Source organism: Mytilus californianus, unplaced genomic scaffold (genome assembly GCF_021869535.1).
Source record: "Mytilus californianus isolate M0D057914Y unplaced genomic scaffold, xbMytCali1.0.p SCAF_5, whole genome shotgun sequence".
Classification (NCBI taxonomy): Eukaryota; Metazoa; Mollusca; class Bivalvia; order Mytilida; family Mytilidae; genus Mytilus; species Mytilus californianus.
In genome coordinates this window covers 46421673-46443093 of record NW_026262701.1, presented here as the reverse complement: position 1 = coordinate 46443093, position 21421 = coordinate 46421673, and the positions used below count along the sequence as shown (strand labels likewise).

The 21421-nt window shown below is 30.2% G+C and overlaps 1 protein-coding gene across 3 annotated transcripts in view; it reads left to right on the top strand.

The window, feature by feature from the left end:
• LOC127702316 (hemocyte protein-glutamine gamma-glutamyltransferase-like) overlaps window positions 1–21421 on the top strand; it is a 109545-nt gene that overhangs the window by 64428 nt on the left and 23696 nt on the right. The window contains exon 1 of one of the 3 annotated variants that reach the window (XM_052206458.1): window positions 18404–18519. The exons of the other annotated variants lie outside the window; for them this stretch is intronic. The gene's annotated coding sequence lies outside the window, so the exon portion shown is untranslated. Of the gene's footprint in view, window positions 1–18403; window positions 18520–21421 lie in introns of those variants that run through there. 3 annotated transcript variants of the gene reach the window in all.

Below are 21421 nucleotides of genomic sequence, written 5' to 3'. Positions count from 1 at the left end.
GCTCATATAAATTTGACTTTTTAATAATTATGATAAGTCTGATAAATCAAATGAGTACTCTATTGCTTTTAATACATAATATATTATATATTAAGGCATTTCAAAAGTATTTTTTTGCAAAATCTTAATTTTTTAAGCCCCAAATGTTGATAGTTGAAAATTTTCAATTTTACCGTCTAAATTTAACACCCAAAGTTGAATATAGAATTAGTCATATTGTCTATAATATATATCCTATTGCCATGAAACTTTGTAAGCAGTTTATTAATTTAATAAGCTTTGGTCATACCAAGTTTCATTAAGATTGGTCAACTTTTTCTACCCTATTAGGTCCGGGTACACAGTTATCGTCCTTTGATTTTCGTTGTCCACGAATATAGTCCCTAGTGTGGACAGTGTGTTACTTGTTGGTTTTTTTTATACCACTTCCAAATTTATTTCTCCATGTTTTATGACTCAAATAGTAAGTAGGGGGGTGAAATGACACTGTAAAAAAATTTGGGTCATGAATTTTAAAGTAAAGTAGTGATTTGGTCCAGCTGAAAAATGTTAAAAATTAGCACTTCGCAAGCTGTCAAAAGATTTGAAGACCCCCTTAACATGAAATTGTCCATATTTTGAGTTAGAGCCGATGAAGTTTTCTATAATTTTGATATAATTTGTCCCAAAAGTAGTACAACACACTGTAAAAATATTATTGAGAAAGCGCAGGTGGGATTTTTTTAATTTTCATTTATTGTCTAAAAGAAATGCACTACGAAATAACTGTGTACTCGGACCTAAGAGGTGAAATCAGGAAATATAGAATCTGTACTTTGGCAACTTCCCTGAATGATTTGATGGTGTCAATTTATTAAATAGCATAAAACTAAAGGATTTAAACTTTTATTTGATAGAATTTCTGCAAAAATGACCAATTTTGGCATTTTATGGTCAAAATAAGCATTTCATAGCTTTTTCAATTTTGATGCATAAGTGGCATTCTGACTTTCTATCTGACAGGTTTTTATGTGTCAATATTTGTGTTTCTATGCTTCAATCCAGTTGTATTACTCATTTGTGAACTCTGAATCTACAGAAAAGAAGATTATCTCAGACAATATGTGAAAAATGTGTTGTATATATGATCCTCGTCTAACGCCCTGTTTGGATCAAGTTAAATGTGAGGAGCTTGGAACATAAAAGTTGAAGTCCATTATAAAGACCTCACTAAATGTGTATAAAAAGCACTTAACAATGTCTGTTGTACCTGTTTTATGTCACATAATATCTTTCTTTTCTTCTGTAGGATAGCAAGTGGTTCAAATATAAGCCTATTGAGACTAAAATTGCATGCATGTTTTTCACTAAAAAGTGAAAAATCTTTGTATCAGACCATACTGTCTGCAAAAAAAGTTGAATGCAAGAGTCTTTTTGTGCTCAGATTTATTGTATCATGTCACCTGAGTATAGAAATGATAGAACAGACAAAAAATTTTATTTCCTATAGCTTCAATATGCATTTTTAAATGTAAATATGTGATACAGCCTAAATTGACCCTAAATTATTTTCAGTCTTACTTGGCCTAAGACCCTTTTAAACTAATGTGATATGTTATTTGTAAGTTTTCTTTCCATTTAAAGTACATTAAATACATATGTAAGGATTATTTATAACCAAAAAGCTTTACAAATTTAAAATTGCTGGAAAATATTACATCTTTATGTAAGGCCCCCCTTCATTGGAAAACCTCCATTTTTAGCCATAGGCTCATATAAATTTGACTTTTTAATAATTATGATAAGTCTGATAAATCAAATGAGTACTCTATTGCTTTTAATACATAATATATTATATATTAAGGCATTTCAAAAGTATTTTTTTGCAAAATCTTAATTTTTTAAGCCCCAAATGTTGATAGTTGAAAATTTTCAATTTTACCGTCTAAATTTAACACCCAAAGTTGAATATAGAATTAGTCATATTGTCTATAATATATATCCTATTGCCATGAAACTTTGTAAGCAGTTTATTAATTTAATAAGCTTTGGTCATACCAAGTTTCATTAAGATTGGTCAACTTTTTCTACCCTATTAGGTCCGGGTACACAGTTATCGTCCTTTGATTTTCGTTGTCCACGAATATAGTCCCTAGTGTGGACAGTGTGTTACTTGTTGGTTTTTTTTATACCACTTCCAAATTTATTTCTCCATGTTTTATGACTCAAATAGTAAGTAGGGGGGTGAAATGACACTGTAAAAAAATTTGGGTCATGAATTTTAAAGTAAAGTAGTGATTTGGTCCAGCTGAAAAATGTTAAAAATTAGCACTTCGCAAGCTGTCAAAAGATTTGAAGACCCCCTTAACATGAAATTGTCCATATTTTGAGTTAGAGCCGATGAAGTTTTCTATAATTTTGATATAATTTGTCCCAAAAGTAGTACAACACACTGTAAAAATATTATTGAGAAAGCGCAGGTGGGATTTTTTTAATTTTCATTTATTGTCTAAAAGAAATGCACTACGAAATAACTGTGTACTCGGACCTAAGAGGTGAAATCAGGAAATATAGAATCTGTACTTTGGCAACTTCCCTGAATGATTTGATGGTGTCAATTTATTAAATAGCATAAAACTAAAGGATTTAAACTTTTATTTGATAGAATTTCTGCAAAAATGACCAATTTTGGCATTTTATGGTCAAAATAAGCATTTCATAGCTTTTTCAATTTTGATGCATAAGTGGCATTCTGACTTTCTATCTGACAGGTTTTTATGTGTCAATATTTGTGTTTCTATGCTTCAATCCAGTTGTATTACTCATTTGTGAACTCTGAATCTACAGAAAAGAAGATTATCTCAGACAATATGTGAAAAATGTGTTGTATATATGATCCTCGTCTAACGCCCTGTTTGGATCAAGTTAAATGTGAGGAGCTTGGAACATAAAAGTTGAAGTCCATTATAAAGACCTCACTAAATGTGTATAAAAAGCACTTAACAATGTCTGTTGTACCTGTTTTATGTCACATAATATCTTTCTTTTCTTCTGTAGGATAGCAAGTGGTTCAAATATAAGCCTATTGAGACTAAAATTGCATGCATGTTTTTCACTAAAAAGTGAAAAATCTTTGTATCAGACCATACTGTCTGCAAAAAAAGTTGAATGCAAGAGTCTTTTTGTGCTCAGATTTATTGTATCATGTCACCTGAGTATAGAAATGATAGAACAGACAAAAAATTTTATTTCCTATAGCTTCAATATGCATTTTTAAATGTAAATATGTGATACAGCCTAAATTGACCCTAAATTATTTTCAGTCTTACTTGGCCTAAGACCCTTTTAAACTAATGTGATATGTTATTTGTAAGTTTTCTTTCCATTTAAAGTACATTAAATACATATGTAAGGATTATTTATAACCAAAAAGCTTTACAAATTTAAAATTGCTGGAAAATATTACATCTTTATGTAAGGCCCCCCTTCATTGGAAAACCTCCATTTTTAGCCATAGGCTCATATAAATTTGACTTTTTAATAATTATGATAAGTCTGATAAATCAAATGAGTACTCTATTGCTTTTAATACATAATATATTATATATTAAGGCATTTCAAAAGTATTTTTTTGCAAAATCTTAATTTTTTAAGCCCCAAATGTTGATAGTTGAAAATTTTCAATTTTACCGTCTAAATTTAACACCCAAAGTTGAATATAGAATTAGTCATATTGTCTATAATATATATCCTATTGCCATGAAACTTTGTAAGCAGTTTATTAATTTAATAAGCTTTGGTCATACCAAGTTTCATTAAGATTGGTCAACTTTTTCTACCCTATTAGGTCCGGGTACACAGTTATCGTCCTTTGATTTTCGTTGTCCACGAATATAGTCCCTAGTGTGGACAGTGTGTTACTTGTTGATTTTTTTTATACCACTTCCAAATTTATTTCTCCATGTTTTATGACTCAAATAGTAAGTAGGGGGGTGAAATGACACTGTAAAAAAATTTGGGTCATGAATTTTAAAGTAAAGTAGTGATTTGGTCCAGCTGAAAAATGTTAAAAATTAGCACTTCGCAAGCTGTCAAAAGATTTGAAGACCCCCTTAACATGAAATTGTCCATATTTTGAGTTAGAGCCGATGAAGTTTTCTATAATTTTGATATAATTTGTCCCAAAAGTAGTACAACACACTGTAAAAATATTATTGAGAAAGCGCAGGTGGGATTTTTTTAATTTTCATTTATTGTCTAAAAGAAATGCACTACGAAATAACTGTGTACTCGGACCTAAGAGGTGAAATCAGGAAATATAGAATCTGTACTTTGGCAACTTCCCTGAATGATTTGATGGTGTCAATTTATTAAATAGCATAAAACTAAAGGATTTAAACTTTTATTTGATAGAATTTCTGCAAAAATGACCAATTTTGGCATTTTATGGTCAAAATAAGCATTTCATAGCTTTTTCAATTTTGATGCATAAGTGGCATTCTGACTTTCTATCTGACAGGTTTTTATGTGTCAATATTTGTGTTTCTATGCTTCAATCCAGTTGTATTACTCATTTGTGAACTCTGAATCTACAGAAAAGAAGATTATCTCAGACAATATGTGAAAAATGTGTTGTATATATGATCCTCGTCTAACGCCCTGTTTGGATCAAGTTAAATGTGAGGAGCTTGGAACATAAAAGTTGAAGTCCATTATAAAGACCTCACTAAATGTGTATAAAAAGCACTTAACAATGTCTGTTGTACCTGTTTTATGTCACATAATATCTTTCTTTTCTTCTGTAGGATAGCAAGTGGTTCAAATATAAGCCTATTGAGACTAAAATTGCATGCATGTTTTTCACTAAAAAGTGAAAAATCTTTGTATCAGACCATACTGTCTGCAAAAAAAGTTGAATGCAAGAGTCTTTTTGTGCTCAGATTTATTGTATCATGTCACCTGAGTATAGAAATGATAGAACAGACAAAAAATTTTATTTCCTATAGCTTCAATATGCATTTTTAAATGTAAATATGTGATACAGCCTAAATTGACCCTAAATTATTTTCAGTCTTACTTGGCCTAAGACCCTTTTAAACTAATGTGATATGTTATTTGTAAGTTTTCTTTCCATTTAAAGTACATTAAATACATATGTAAGGATTATTTATAACCAAAAAGCTTTACAAATTTAAAATTGCTGGAAAATATTACATCTTTATGTAAGGCCCCCCTTCATTGGAAAACCTCCATTTTTAGCCATAGGCTCATATAAATTTGACTTTTTAATAATTATGATAAGTCTGATAAATCAAATGAGTACTCTATTGCTTTTAATACATAATATATTATATATTAAGGCATTTCAAAAGTATTTTTTTGCAAAATCTTAATTTTTTAAGCCCCAAATGTTGATAGTTGAAAATTTTCAATTTTACCGTCTAAATTTAACACCCAAAGTTGAATATAGAATTAGTCATATTGTCTATAATATATATCCTATTGCCATGAAACTTTGTAAGCAGTTTATTAATTTAATAAGCTTTGGTCATACCAAGTTTCATTAAGATTGGTCAACTTTTTCTACCCTATTAGGTCCGGGTACACAGTTATCGTCCTTTGATTTTCGTTGTCCACGAATATAGTCCCTAGTGTGGACAGTGTGTTACTTGTTGATTTTTTTTATACCACTTCCAAATTTATTTCTCCATGTTTTATGACTCAAATAGTAAGTAGGGGGGTGAAATGACACTGTAAAAAAATTTGGGTCATGAATTTTAAAGTAAAGTAGTGATTTGGTCCAGCTGAAAAATGTTAAAAATTAGCACTTCGCAAGCTGTCAAAAGATTTGAAGACCCCCTTAACATGAAATTGTCCATATTTTGAGTTAGAGCCGATGAAGTTTTCTATAATTTTGATATAATTTGTCCCAAAAGTAGTACAACACACTGTAAAAATATTATTGAGAAAGCGCAGGTGGGATTTTTTTAATTTTCATTTATTGTCTAAAAGAAATGCACTACGAAATAACTGTGTACTCGGACCTAAGAGGTGAAATCAGGAAATATAGAATCTGTACTTTGGCAACTTCCCTGAATGATTTGATGGTGTCAATTTATTAAATAGCATAAAACTAAAGGATTTAAACTTTTATTTGATAGAATTTCTGCAAAAATGACCAATTTTGGCATTTTATGGTCAAAATAAGCATTTCATAGCTTTTTCAATTTTGATGCATAAGTGGCATTCTGACTTTCTATCTGACAGGTTTTTATGTGTCAATATTTGTGTTTCTATGCTTCAATCCAGTTGTATTACTCATTTGTGAACTCTGAATCTACAGAAAAGAAGATTATCTCAGACAATATGTGAAAAATGTGTTGTATATATGATCCTCGTCTAACGCCCTGTTTGGATCAAGTTAAATGTGAGGAGCTTGGAACATAAAAGTTGAAGTCCATTATAAAGACCTCACTAAATGTGTATAAAAAGCACTTAACAATGTCTGTTGTACCTGTTTTATGTCACATAATATCTTTCTTTTCTTCTGTAGGATAGCAAGTGGTTCAAATATAAGCCTATTGAGACTAAAATTGCATGCATGTTTTTCACTAAAAAGTGAAAAATCTTTGTATCAGACCATACTGTCTGCAAAAAAAGTTGAATGCAAGAGTCTTTTTGTGCTCAGATTTATTGTATCATGTCACCTGAGTATAGAAATGATAGAACAGACAAAAAATTTTATTTCCTATAGCTTCAATATGCATTTTTAAATGTAAATATGTGATACAGCCTAAATTGACCCTAAATTATTTTCAGTCTTACTTGGCCTAAGACCCTTTTAAACTAATGTGATATGTTATTTGTAAGTTTTCTTTCCATTTAAAGTACATTAAATACATATGTAAGGATTATTTATAACCAAAAAGCTTTACAAATTTAAAATTGCTGGAAAATATTACATCTTTATGTAAGGCCCCCCTTCATTGGAAAACCTCCATTTTTAGCCATAGGCTCATATAAATTTGACTTTTTAATAATTATGATAAGTCTGATAAATCAAATGAGTACTCTATTGCTTTTAATACATAATATATTATATATTAAGGCATTTCAAAAGTATTTTTTTGCAAAATCTTAATTTTTTAAGCCCCAAATGTTGATAGTTGAAAATTTTCAATTTTACCGTCTAAATTTAACACCCAAAGTTGAATATAGAATTAGTCATATTGTCTATAATATATATCCTATTGCCATGAAACTTTGTAAGCAGTTTATTAATTTAATAAGCTTTGGTCATACCAAGTTTCATTAAGATTGGTCAACTTTTTCTACCCTATTAGGTCCGGGTACACAGTTATCGTCCTTTGATTTTCGTTGTCCACGAATATAGTCCCTAGTGTGGACAGTGTGTTACTTGTTGATTTTTTTTATACCACTTCCAAATTTATTTCTCCATGTTTTATGACTCAAATAGTAAGTAGGGGGGTGAAATGACACTGTAAAAAAATTTGGGTCATGAATTTTAAAGTAAAGTAGTGATTTGGTCCAGCTGAAAAATGTTAAAAATTAGCACTTCGCAAGCTGTCAAAAGATTTGAAGACCCCCTTAACATGAAATTGTCCATATTTTGAGTTAGAGCCGATGAAGTTTTCTATAATTTTGATATAATTTGTCCCAAAAGTAGTACAACACACTGTAAAAATATTATTGAGAAAGCGCAGGTGGGATTTTTTTAATTTTCATTTATTGTCTAAAAGAAATGCACTACGAAATAACTGTGTACTCGGACCTAAGAGGTGAAATCAGGAAATATAGAATCTGTACTTTGGCAACTTCCCTGAATGATTTGATGGTGTCAATTTATTAAATAGCATAAAACTAAAGGATTTAAACTTTTATTTGATAGAATTTCTGCAAAAATGACCAATTTTGGCATTTTATGGTCAAAATAAGCATTTCATAGCTTTTTCAATTTTGATGCATAAGTGGCATTCTGACTTTCTATCTGACAGGTTTTTATGTGTCAATATTTGTGTTTCTATGCTTCAATCCAGTTGTATTACTCATTTGTGAACTCTGAATCTACAGAAAAGAAGATTATCTCAGACAATATGTGAAAAATGTGTTGTATATATGATCCTCGTCTAACGCCCTGTTTGGATCAAGTTAAATGTGAGGAGCTTGGAACATAAAAGTTGAAGTCCATTATAAAGACCTCACTAAATGTGTATAAAAAGCACTTAACAATGTCTGTTGTACCTGTTTTATGTCACATAATATCTTTCTTTTCTTCTGTAGGATAGCAAGTGGTTCAAATATAAGCCTATTGAGACTAAAATTGCATGCATGTTTTTCACTAAAAAGTGAAAAATCTTTGTATCAGACCATACTGTCTGCAAAAAAAGTTGAATGCAAGAGTCTTTTTGTGCTCAGATTTATTGTATCATGTCACCTGAGTATAGAAATGATAGAACAGACAAAAAATTTTATTTCCTATAGCTTCAATATGCATTTTTAAATGTAAATATGTGATACAGCCTAAATTGACCCTAAATTATTTTCAGTCTTACTTGGCCTAAGACCCTTTTAAACTAATGTGATATGTTATTTGTAAGTTTTCTTTCCATTTAAAGTACATTAAATACATATGTAAGGATTATTTATAACCAAAAAGCTTTACAAATTTAAAATTGCTGGAAAATATTACATCTTTATGTAAGGCCCCCCTTCATTGGAAAACCTCCATTTTTAGCCATAGGCTCATATAAATTTGACTTTTTAATAATTATGATAAGTCTGATAAATCAAATGAGTACTCTATTGCTTTTAATACATAATATATTATATATTAAGGCATTTCAAAAGTATTTTTTTGCAAAATCTTAATTTTTTAAGCCCCAAATGTTGATAGTTGAAAATTTTCAATTTTACCGTCTAAATTTAACACCCAAAGTTGAATATAGAATTAGTCATATTGTCTATAATATATATCCTATTGCCATGAAACTTTGTAAGCAGTTTATTAATTTAATAAGCTTTGGTCATACCAAGTTTCATTAAGATTGGTCAACTTTTTCTACCCTATTAGGTCCGGGTACACAGTTATCGTCCTTTGATTTTCGTTGTCCACGAATATAGTCCCTAGTGTGGACAGTGTGTTACTTGTTGATTTTTTTTATACCACTTCCAAATTTATTTCTCCATGTTTTATGACTCAAATAGTAAGTAGGGGGGTGAAATGACACTGTAAAAAAATTTGGGTCATGAATTTTAAAGTAAAGTAGTGATTTGGTCCAGCTGAAAAATGTTAAAAATTAGCACTTCGCAAGCTGTCAAAAGATTTGAAGACCCCCTTAACATGAAATTGTCCATATTTTGAGTTAGAGCCGATGAAGTTTTCTATAATTTTGATATAATTTGTCCCAAAAGTAGTACAACACACTGTAAAAATATTATTGAGAAAGCGCAGGTGGGATTTTTTTAATTTTCATTTATTGTCTAAAAGAAATGCACTACGAAATAACTGTGTACTCGGACCTAAGAGGTGAAATCAGGAAATATAGAATCTGTACTTTGGCAACTTCCCTGAATGATTTGATGGTGTCAATTTATTAAATAGCATAAAACTAAAGGATTTAAACTTTTATTTGATAGAATTTCTGCAAAAATGACCAATTTTGGCATTTTATGGTCAAAATAAGCATTTCATAGCTTTTTCAATTTTGATGCATAAGTGGCATTCTGACTTTCTATCTGACAGGTTTTTATGTGTCAATATTTGTGTTTCTATGCTTCAATCCAGTTGTATTACTCATTTGTGAACTCTGAATCTACAGAAAAGAAGATTATCTCAGACAATATGTGAAAAATGTGTTGTATATATGATCCTCGTCTAACGCCCTGTTTGGATCAAGTTAAATGTGAGGAGCTTGGAACATAAAAGTTGAAGTCCATTATAAAGACCTCACTAAATGTGTATAAAAAGCACTTAACAATGTCTGTTGTACCTGTTTTATGTCACATAATATCTTTCTTTTCTTCTGTAGGATAGCAAGTGGTTCAAATATAAGCCTATTGAGACTAAAATTGCATGCATGTTTTTCACTAAAAAGTGAAAAATCTTTGTATCAGACCATACTGTCTGCAAAAAAAGTTGAATGCAAGAGTCTTTTTGTGCTCAGATTTATTGTATCATGTCACCTGAGTATAGAAATGATAGAACAGACAAAAAATTTTATTTCCTATAGCTTCAATATGCATTTTTAAATGTAAATATGTGATACAGCCTAAATTGACCCTAAATTATTTTCAGTCTTACTTGGCCTAAGACCCTTTTAAACTAATGTGATATGTTATTTGTAAGTTTTCTTTCCATTTAAAGTACATTAAATACATATGTAAGGATTATTTATAACCAAAAAGCTTTACAAATTTAAAATTGCTGGAAAATATTACATCTTTATGTAAGGCCCCCCTTCATTGGAAAACCTCCATTTTTAGCCATAGGCTCATATAAATTTGACTTTTTAATAATTATGATAAGTCTGATAAATCAAATGAGTACTCTATTGCTTTTAATACATAATATATTATATATTAAGGCATTTCAAAAGTATTTTTTTGCAAAATCTTAATTTTTTAAGCCCCAAATGTTGATAGTTGAAAATTTTCAATTTTACCGTCTAAATTTAACACCCAAAGTTGAATATAGAATTAGTCATATTGTCTATAATATATATCCTATTGCCATGAAACTTTGTAAGCAGTTTATTAATTTAATAAGCTTTGGTCATACCAAGTTTCATTAAGATTGGTCAACTTTTTCTACCCTATTAGGTCCGGGTACACAGTTATCGTCCTTTGATTTTCGTTGTCCACGAATATAGTCCCTAGTGTGGACAGTGTGTTACTTGTTGATTTTTTTTATACCACTTCCAAATTTATTTCTCCATGTTTTATGACTCAAATAGTAAGTAGGGGGGTGAAATGACACTGTAAAAAAATTTGGGTCATGAATTTTAAAGTAAAGTAGTGATTTGGTCCAGCTGAAAAATGTTAAAAATTAGCACTTCGCAAGCTGTCAAAAGATTTGAAGACCCCCTTAACATGAAATTGTCCATATTTTGAGTTAGAGCCGATGAAGTTTTCTATAATTTTGATATAATTTGTCCCAAAAGTAGTACAACACACTGTAAAAATATTATTGAGAAAGCGCAGGTGGGATTTTTTTAATTTTCATTTATTGTCTAAAAGAAATGCACTACGAAATAACTGTGTACTCGGACCTAAGAGGTGAAATCAGGAAATATAGAATCTGTACTTTGGCAACTTCCCTGAATGATTTGATGGTGTCAATTTATTAAATAGCATAAAACTAAAGGATTTAAACTTTTATTTGATAGAATTTCTGCAAAAATGACCAATTTTGGCATTTTATGGTCAAAATAAGCATTTCATAGCTTTTTCAATTTTGATGCATAAGTGGCATTCTGACTTTCTATCTGACAGGTTTTTATGTGTCAATATTTGTGTTTCTATGCTTCAATCCAGTTGTATTACTCATTTGTGAACTCTGAATCTACAGAAAAGAAGATTATCTCAGACAATATGTGAAAAATGTGTTGTATATATGATCCTCGTCTAACGCCCTGTTTGGATCAAGTTAAATGTGAGGAGCTTGGAACATAAAAGTTGAAGTCCATTATAAAGACCTCACTAAATGTGTATAAAAAGCACTTAACAATGTCTGTTGTACCTGTTTTATGTCACATAATATCTTTCTTTTCTTCTGTAGGATAGCAAGTGGTTCAAATATAAGCCTATTGAGACTAAAATTGCATGCATGTTTTTCACTAAAAAGTGAAAAATCTTTGTATCAGACCATACTGTCTGCAAAAAAAGTTGAATGCAAGAGTCTTTTTGTGCTCAGATTTATTGTATCATGTCACCTGAGTATAGAAATGATAGAACAGACAAAAAATTTTATTTCCTATAGCTTCAATATGCATTTTTAAATGTAAATATGTGATACAGCCTAAATTGACCCTAAATTATTTTCAGTCTTACTTGGCCTAAGACCCTTTTAAACTAATGTGATATGTTATTTGTAAGTTTTCTTTCCATTTAAAGTACATTAAATACATATGTAAGGATTATTTATAACCAAAAAGCTTTACAAATTTAAAATTGCTGGAAAATATTACATCTTTATGTAAGGCCCCCCTTCATTGGAAAACCTCCATTTTTAGCCATAGGCTCATATAAATTTGACTTTTTAATAATTATGATAAGTCTGATAAATCAAATGAGTACTCTATTGCTTTTAATACATAATATATTATATATTAAGGCATTTCAAAAGTATTTTTTTGCAAAATCTTAATTTTTTAAGCCCCAAATGTTGATAGTTGAAAATTTTCAATTTTACCGTCTAAATTTAACACCCAAAGTTGAATATAGAATTAGTCATATTGTCTATAATATATATCCTATTGCCATGAAACTTTGTAAGCAGTTTATTAATTTAATAAGCTTTGGTCATACCAAGTTTCATTAAGATTGGTCAACTTTTTCTACCCTATTAGGTCCGGGTACACAGTTATCGTCCTTTGATTTTCGTTGTCCACGAATATAGTCCCTAGTGTGGACAGTGTGTTACTTGTTGATTTTTTTTATACCACTTCCAAATTTATTTCTCCATGTTTTATGACTCAAATAGTAAGTAGGGGGGTGAAATGACACTGTAAAAAAATTTGGGTCATGAATTTTAAAGTAAAGTAGTGATTTGGTCCAGCTGAAAAATGTTAAAAATTAGCACTTCGCAAGCTGTCAAAAGATTTGAAGACCCCCTTAACATGAAATTGTCCATATTTTGAGTTAGAGCCGATGAAGTTTTCTATAATTTTGATATAATTTGTCCCAAAAGTAGTACAACACACTGTAAAAATATTATTGAGAAAGCGCAGGTGGGATTTTTTTAATTTTCATTTATTGTCTAAAAGAAATGCACTACGAAATAACTGTGTACTCGGACCTAAGAGGTGAAATCAGGAAATATAGAATCTGTACTTTGGCAACTTCCCTGAATGATTTGATGGTGTCAATTTATTAAATAGCATAAAACTAAAGGATTTAAACTTTTATTTGATAGAATTTCTGCAAAAATGACCAATTTTGGCATTTTATGGTCAAAATAAGCATTTCATAGCTTTTTCAATTTTGATGCATAAGTGGCATTCTGACTTTCTATCTGACAGGTTTTTATGTGTCAATATTTGTGTTTCTATGCTTCAATCCAGTTGTATTACTCATTTGTGAACTCTGAATCTACAGAAAAGAAGATTATCTCAGACAATATGTGAAAAATGTGTTGTATATATGATCCTCGTCTAACGCCCTGTTTGGATCAAGTTAAATGTGAGGAGCTTGGAACATAAAAGTTGAAGTCCATTATAAAGACCTCACTAAATGTGTATAAAAAGCACTTAACAATGTCTGTTGTACCTGTTTTATGTCACATAATATCTTTCTTTTCTTCTGTAGGATAGCAAGTGGTTCAAATATAAGCCTATTGAGACTAAAATTGCATGCATGTTTTTCACTAAAAAGTGAAAAATCTTTGTATCAGACCATACTGTCTGCAAAAAAAGTTGAATGCAAGAGTCTTTTTGTGCTCAGATTTATTGTATCATGTCACCTGAGTATAGAAATGATAGAACAGACAAAAAATTTTATTTCCTATAGCTTCAATATGCATTTTTAAATGTAAATATGTGATACAGCCTAAATTGACCCTAAATTATTTTCAGTCTTACTTGGCCTAAGACCCTTTTAAACTAATGTGATATGTTATTTGTAAGTTTTCTTTCCATTTAAAGTACATTAAATACATATGTAAGGATTATTTATAACCAAAAAGCTTTACAAATTTAAAATTGCTGGAAAATATTACATCTTTATGTAAGGCCCCCCTTCATTGGAAAACCTCCATTTTTAGCCATAGGCTCATATAAATTTGACTTTTTAATAATTATGATAAGTCTGATAAATCAAATGAGTACTCTATTGCTTTTAATACATAATATATTATATATTAAGGCATTTCAAAAGTATTTTTTTGCAAAATCTTAATTTTTTAAGCCCCAAATGTTGATAGTTGAAAATTTTCAATTTTACCGTCTAAATTTAACACCCAAAGTTGAATATAGAATTAGTCATATTGTCTATAATATATATCCTATTGCCATGAAACTTTGTAAGCAGTTTATTAATTTAATAAGCTTTGGTCATACCAAGTTTCATTAAGATTGGTCAACTTTTTCTACCCTATTAGGTCCGGGTACACAGTTATCGTCCTTTGATTTTCGTTGTCCACGAATATAGTCCCTAGTGTGGACAGTGTGTTACTTGTTGATTTTTTTTATACCACTTCCAAATTTATTTCTCCATGTTTTATGACTCAAATAGTAAGTAGGGGGGTGAAATGACACTGTAAAAAAATTTGGGTCATGAATTTTAAAGTAAAGTAGTGATTTGGTCCAGCTGAAAAATGTTAAAAATTAGCACTTCGCAAGCTGTCAAAAGATTTGAAGACCCCCTTAACATGAAATTGTCCATATTTTGAGTTAGAGCCGATGAAGTTTTCTATAATTTTGATATAATTTGTCCCAAAAGTAGTACAACACACTGTAAAAATATTATTGAGAAAGCGCAGGTGGGATTTTTTTAATTTTCATTTATTGTCTAAAAGAAATGCACTACGAAATAACTGTGTACTCGGACCTAAGAGGTGAAATCAGGAAATATAGAATCTGTACTTTGGCAACTTCCCTGAATGATTTGATGGTGTCAATTTATTAAATAGCATAAAACTAAAGGATTTAAACTTTTATTTGATAGAATTTCTGCAAAAATGACCAATTTTGGCATTTTATGGTCAAAATAAGCATTTCATAGCTTTTTCAATTTTGATGCATAAGTGGCATTCTGACTTTCTATCTGACAGGTTTTTATGTGTCAATATTTGTGTTTCTATGCTTCAATCCAGTTGTATTACTCATTTGTGAACTCTGAATCTACAGAAAAGAAGATTATCTCAGACAATATGTGAAAAATGTGTTGTATATATGATCCTCGTCTAACGCCCTGTTTGGATCAAGTTAAATGTGAGGAGCTTGGAACATAAAAGTTGAAGTCCATTATAAAGACCTCACTAAATGTGTATAAAAAGCACTTAACAATGTCTGTTGTACCTGTTTTATGTCACATAATATCTTTCTTTTCTTCTGTAGGATAGCAAGTGGTTCAAATATAAGCCTATTGAGACTAAAATTGCATGCATGTTTTTCACTAAAAAGTGAAAAATCTTTGTATCAGACCATACTGTCTGCAAAAAAAGTTGAATGCAAGAGTCTTTTTGTGCTCAGATTTATTGTATCATGTCACCTGAGTATAGAAATGATAGAACAGACAAAAAATTTTATTTCCTATAGCTTCAATATGCATTTTTAAATGTAAATATGTGATACAGCCTAAATTGACCCTAAATTATTTTCAGTCTTACTTGGCCTAAGACCCTTTTAAACTAATGTGATATGTTATTTGTAAGTTTTCTTTCCATTTAAAGTACATTAAATACATATGTAAGGATTATTTATAACCAAAAAGCTTTACAAATTTAAAATTGCTGGAAAATATTACATCTTTATGTAAGGCCCCCCTTCATTGGAAAACCTCCATTTTTAGCCATAGGCTCATATAAATTTGACTTTTTAATAATTATGATAAGTCTGATAAATCAAATGAGTACTCTATTGCTTTTAATACATAATATATTATATATTAAGGCATTTCAAAAGTATTTTTTTGCAAAATCTTAATTTTTTAAGCCCCAAATGTTGATAGTTGAAAATTTTCAATTTTACCGTCTAAATTTAACACCCAAAGTTGAATATAGAATTAGTCATATTGTCTATAATATATATCCTATTGCCATGAAACTTTGTAAGCAGTTTATTAATTTAATAAGCTTTGGTCATACCAAGTTTCATTAAGATTGGTCAACTTTTTCTACCCTATTAGGTCCGGGTACACAGTTATCGTCCTTTGATTTTCGTTGTCCACGAATATAGTCCCTAGTGTGGACAGTGTGTTACTTGTTGATTTTTTTTATACCACTTCCAAATTTATTTCTCCATGTTTTATGACTCAAATAGTAAGTAGGGGGGTGAAATGACACTGTAAAAAAATTTGGGTCATGAATTTTAAAGTAAAGTAGTGATTTGGTCCAGCTGAAAAATGTTAAAAATTAGCACTTCGCAAGCTGTCAAAAGATTTGAAGACCCCCTTAACATGAAATTGTCCATATTTTGAGTTAGAGCCGATGAAGTTTTCTATAATTTTGATATAATTTGTCCCAAAAGTAGTACAACACACTGTAAAAATATTATTGAGAAAGCGCAGGTGGGATTTTTTTAATTTTCATTTATTGTCTAAAAGAAATGCACTACGAAATAACTGTGTACTCGGACCTAAGAGTTATATTTATAACCCTCCTTTTCCCCTTTGCTGAACCTACATATGGTATTAGTTGTTGATTTGTTCTCGTCCTGAATATGCGCGCCTTGAGATATTTGTCACTGAATGTAAGCTAGTTACAAACAATAATCACCGATTAATAGTATTATTATGATACAGACGTTGCGCACGATGTTGGTACGAATTCCATTTTGCTATAGATTAGCATGAAAATAAATACGTAGACTGGTCAGTTTGATAAAAATATAGTGACTTTTAGTTGAATTTATTACATTAGACTTCAAAATAAAGAAATAAGGAACCGAAATTTAAAATATCAAGAATTATAACACTTAATTATCCCATTTTTACGCAAAAACGTAATGTCCAACGTTACATTTTGTGTGCAAAAGATCGGAGTTTCGTTTCTTTCCTACAGTATTTTTTTTCTGACCATCGTAAAACTTCACAAGAGTATTGCTATTGTTATTGTTATTCGCGTGTTAAAGCAAAATCAATATCACTGAAACCGTAAACCGGAAAATGTTATTTTTGAAAACGGTCTGAAAAATGTCCAAGCATATGCAAGGTAAGCATATATCGGGTTTGCGCATTTATACCGTGAAATTGGAAAAGCTGAGAGGAAAAATATTTATGATATTTTGAAAGTTTTTTACAATTGAGGTTTTAACCGGCTGTATATTAAATAAGGCAGCATAGTTAGATCAAAGAAAATAAAACTTGACGGTAAAAGTTTTTTTCTTTTTAAACAATATAGTGTTTAACATTTTTTCGATAGGCAACAAGATGTTTATATATCGTTTCGAAAAGTATAGCCGTTTTGTCCCAACGTTCGCAAAACGTAATTGATGTCATGCTCGGGTTTTTAATTTTATATCATAATTAATAGTTTCCAGTTTAATTCGAATGAAAATAAAAAAATAAGTTAAAATATAACCAATGTATGATAAAGGAAAAGTTTAAGTTTAAATTCAAATGTTGACCAAATGAGATTGATCTAAAAAAACATCGGGATCTTAGTTTTTTTTTCCGCACATTCATGACATTTGTTTTATTCAAGGAACGTTGTCTATATGCAAGTTTTAAATCATCAAAAGCAACATGTATAATTTTTTTGTTAATAAAATAAAATAGAGAAAAACCATTGCTGGCTATTATAACAAAACAAAGGATGTGCATATAATGTCACAAAAATACGGAAATGAGAAAAACATGAATCCAAAATGTTTAACTACCTAGAAATTTTGCGACAAAGAAAGCATCGGGAAATGATAAAATATAGAAAGGAAACGGAAACGGAAAGAAATACAACAAAAGGAGTATGTATAAACATGCATTAAAAAGGGAAAATAAAATCAAAATCTAATTTATATTAAAAAAAGAAATCTGTATAAATTTGGAAATCAATGTATGATTCATTGATGCGAACTGCTTCCAAAAGTAAAATGATCAATTATGGCCTGGAAAGACTGACAACTCCTATAAATGAATATTCATTAAAAAAAATATGTGTACGATATTTTATTTGTTAAACTATGCATTTTCAGACAAACCGAAATCGGTTACCAAATTCACAACAGTAAATTGACCTCATCAATTATAAGCTTGAACGCTTGAAACGTTCTTTGAAATCGTCGAAATCGCTTCATTATTCGGAACGTCGTGTAACGCTAAGTAGTACATATGTACCGACATCGTGCGCAACGTCACAGTGAATTTTGTTAAATGGCTAAAAAAGGCATTTTTTTCAATCCTTTTTTCATTTTTTTTTATCCAAATGGAAAGGAGTGGTTAGTCTTTACTAAAGTAATGTCGTCTTATGATTTAATTGTACGCATGACTTTATAAACATGCATTAATTGAAATAGATGAAAACACATGGTCACTTCACATATACAATTTGGTTAAATTAGACGTGAGAAACAGCCTTTACAAAAAAGATGATTTACGTACATTGTGCATCAACATATAAGTAACTGTTACAGTATAATACGTATTGTGGTAAGTCTTAATATATATTTAATTTAAATCAGAATATGACGATATAAAAACTAATCTGTAATGTCGATTTTTGCATTTTTTTTCCTTATTAAGAGAACTTTGAAGGTCAAAAGTAAATATACGTAAGAAAGCATTCTAATTTTGATTAATACTAATACATGTATCAATTATGATCAGCTGTGGGAAGTTGATTAAAATATCAAAACTCCTTTATTAAAAAATGCAAAAGGCAAATTATGGCCTAATCATCCCTTCTATTTTTCAAACTTTTAGTCATAATGAAAGTAGAAACAACTGAGTTTGTTTAAAAAAATAAGGCCCATATTCGTATAAAACGCTACATATTTTAGGTATTAGATTTTTCAAATATGTTGAGCATCACTGAAGACATTAATTGTTGAAATGCGCATTTTATGCAGCAAAACTTAGTATCGTTAATGTTGATACTTCACAGCATGCGTGTATGCCTGAAACTATCAAAGCTCTACACAATGGTTTTTTGAATGTTTCCATTTAGTTGGTCTTTTCTTTAGAATGATTGTAGATGTGACACATAATATACAGGCGCCATGGTGGCCGAGTGGTCTAGGTAGTACAACTACTGTATCATAAGCCTGTCAATACAGATGTCTTGCGTTCGAATCCATCATATGGCAAATGTGTTCGACTCCAATCGTAATTGACTAGGATCGTCAGTTTTCCTGCCGTAGGTGGGTGGTTATCTCCGGGCACTTCGACTTCCTCATCCAATATAAAATGACCGCCACGAAATAGCCAAAAGTGCTGAAAGTGGTGTTAAACACCAATCAATCAATAAATCACAAACTTCAAACCAACATGATTGCCGACAGTTTCTATCTTTTTCTTGTTTTATAACATAATGCTATAATTTAAATAATATATGCGAGAATACAACATTGAATAATAAGATACTCGATAAAGCTGACAGTGGTGTTTTAAAGGTTACATGCATCAATTCATTTACGTGCCAACAAAATTATTTCTTATATAATGTTAGTGTTGTTTTTTTCCATCAAAGATATGCGCACTTTTTGTGGTCATGTTCCGTTCAACAATCATGATTCTGAATAATATGCTTTTATGTGCTTCGATTTACGACTTCAAATGGAAAATACGATGACATACTTTTGTATAATTTAAATGCGTAAATTAATTTTTTCAAGTACAGTAAAGATATCAAATTTAAAATAATTGTGAGTGCAGTAAATGTATACAATGCAGAATATAAAGATATTTAATGGGTGGTCTTTTTCTCTGTTTTTGAACAGCGGTTTGTCTAATCTCAAACGCTAATAACAACTATTAATGCACGTGGTGGCCACAAAGAATTTGAAATGAATTATTTACATGAGGTACATTGTAGAACCAATTTCCACTGAATTCATTTCTCACCAAGTCCATTTGAAAAAAAAGCGTCTTTCAATTTTGCTAAAATTAACAGCATAACAGCGTTTTCATATGTGTTCTTTGAGTTTCCAAGAATATTTGTATGTCTTTTAAATATATTTTTAAAAATATAACCACATTATAAAAGCCCGAAAATGGTTCGAAACTGATTTTTTTATATAGATTTGGCAAATTAGAAGAAGTTATATAAAATAAATACAAACTTAAGGCTATTCTTAATCAAAACCTAAGTTCTTAGACTGTCAGAAGTAAAGCTTTGTACGTATACCAAGAGTAAAGTCCAAAAAAAAAAGGAAAAAAAAAAGATAGCACCACGGCTTAACAAGGTAAAATAACAAAAAAACAAAACAAAAATCACTCTACGATACACTACACAGAGAGTTAAAAACATATAAAACCTATTTATTTCTTATGCAGCAAGAATTCTGAAATCTGATTAGTTAATTACCCGGTTGTAAATAACACCCTACCCTTGTTCACCCGGGAATAAAATTTTGCTAAATTTTTCTAAAAAAGTTATGCCAAATTAACAAAGAAATATAAAAAATGACAAAATAATACACAAAAAAATATTTTTTTTTTTGGCAAAAATGAAAAAGTTTAATTTTTTTCTCCACTGGACATTAAGGTGGTTGATTGATTTGTTCTTTGCTCTACGCCCAGGGGCAAATATTTTATGCATGTTCGGGACGAAATGGACGTTAAGGAAACGGAAACCAAGTTGACTTTCCTCATGAACACTCATATTGAACTGGACGTCAAGGAAACCAGTCCGAGTGTTCATGATGAAAGTTAATTTATCCTAAAATTTCGATCTCAGCAAATTATTTTATGTTTGATTTTATTTATGCTGAAGATGATATATATATATATCAGGCGCGGATCCAGCCATTTTGAAAAGGGGACAGGGGAGGGGGGTCCAAACCCCGGAATACCATTAAACGTTCACATGATTAAAAAAAACACACAAAAGACTAAAATACTAAAAATCGAAAAAAAAAGTGGAGTCCAACCCCCGGAACATCCCCCTAAATCCGCCAATACGTACTGTAAATCAAATGCATGAAGCGTAGCATGTTATCTTGTCGTTTTAAATCATACTATAACATGAGTGAGTAAGAATTGCATTCTATTGTGATGTTTTGATGTTATAATCAACCTGCGTGTTGAAGATGACACTGCATAAACTCATTCATGCTTATAAAATAATCAGTCAAACTATTTTTATGATGTAATGTGTTGTCAGTCACTTTAAATGTAAGTGTTAGATTGTACATGCTCTGTTAGCAAATTCATTTCATTTTTACTTTGCTTTGATGTATGAAAGTATCAATTAAAATTCAGGTTAAATTAGAGGGGGAGGATAACATTGTAGGGAAAATATCAATGTTTAAACATAAAAAAATGGTTGCATCGTACCGTAAGGGATTAACATTTGTACAGGTTTTTTTTTCCAATTGAGGTTCCTTTTTGG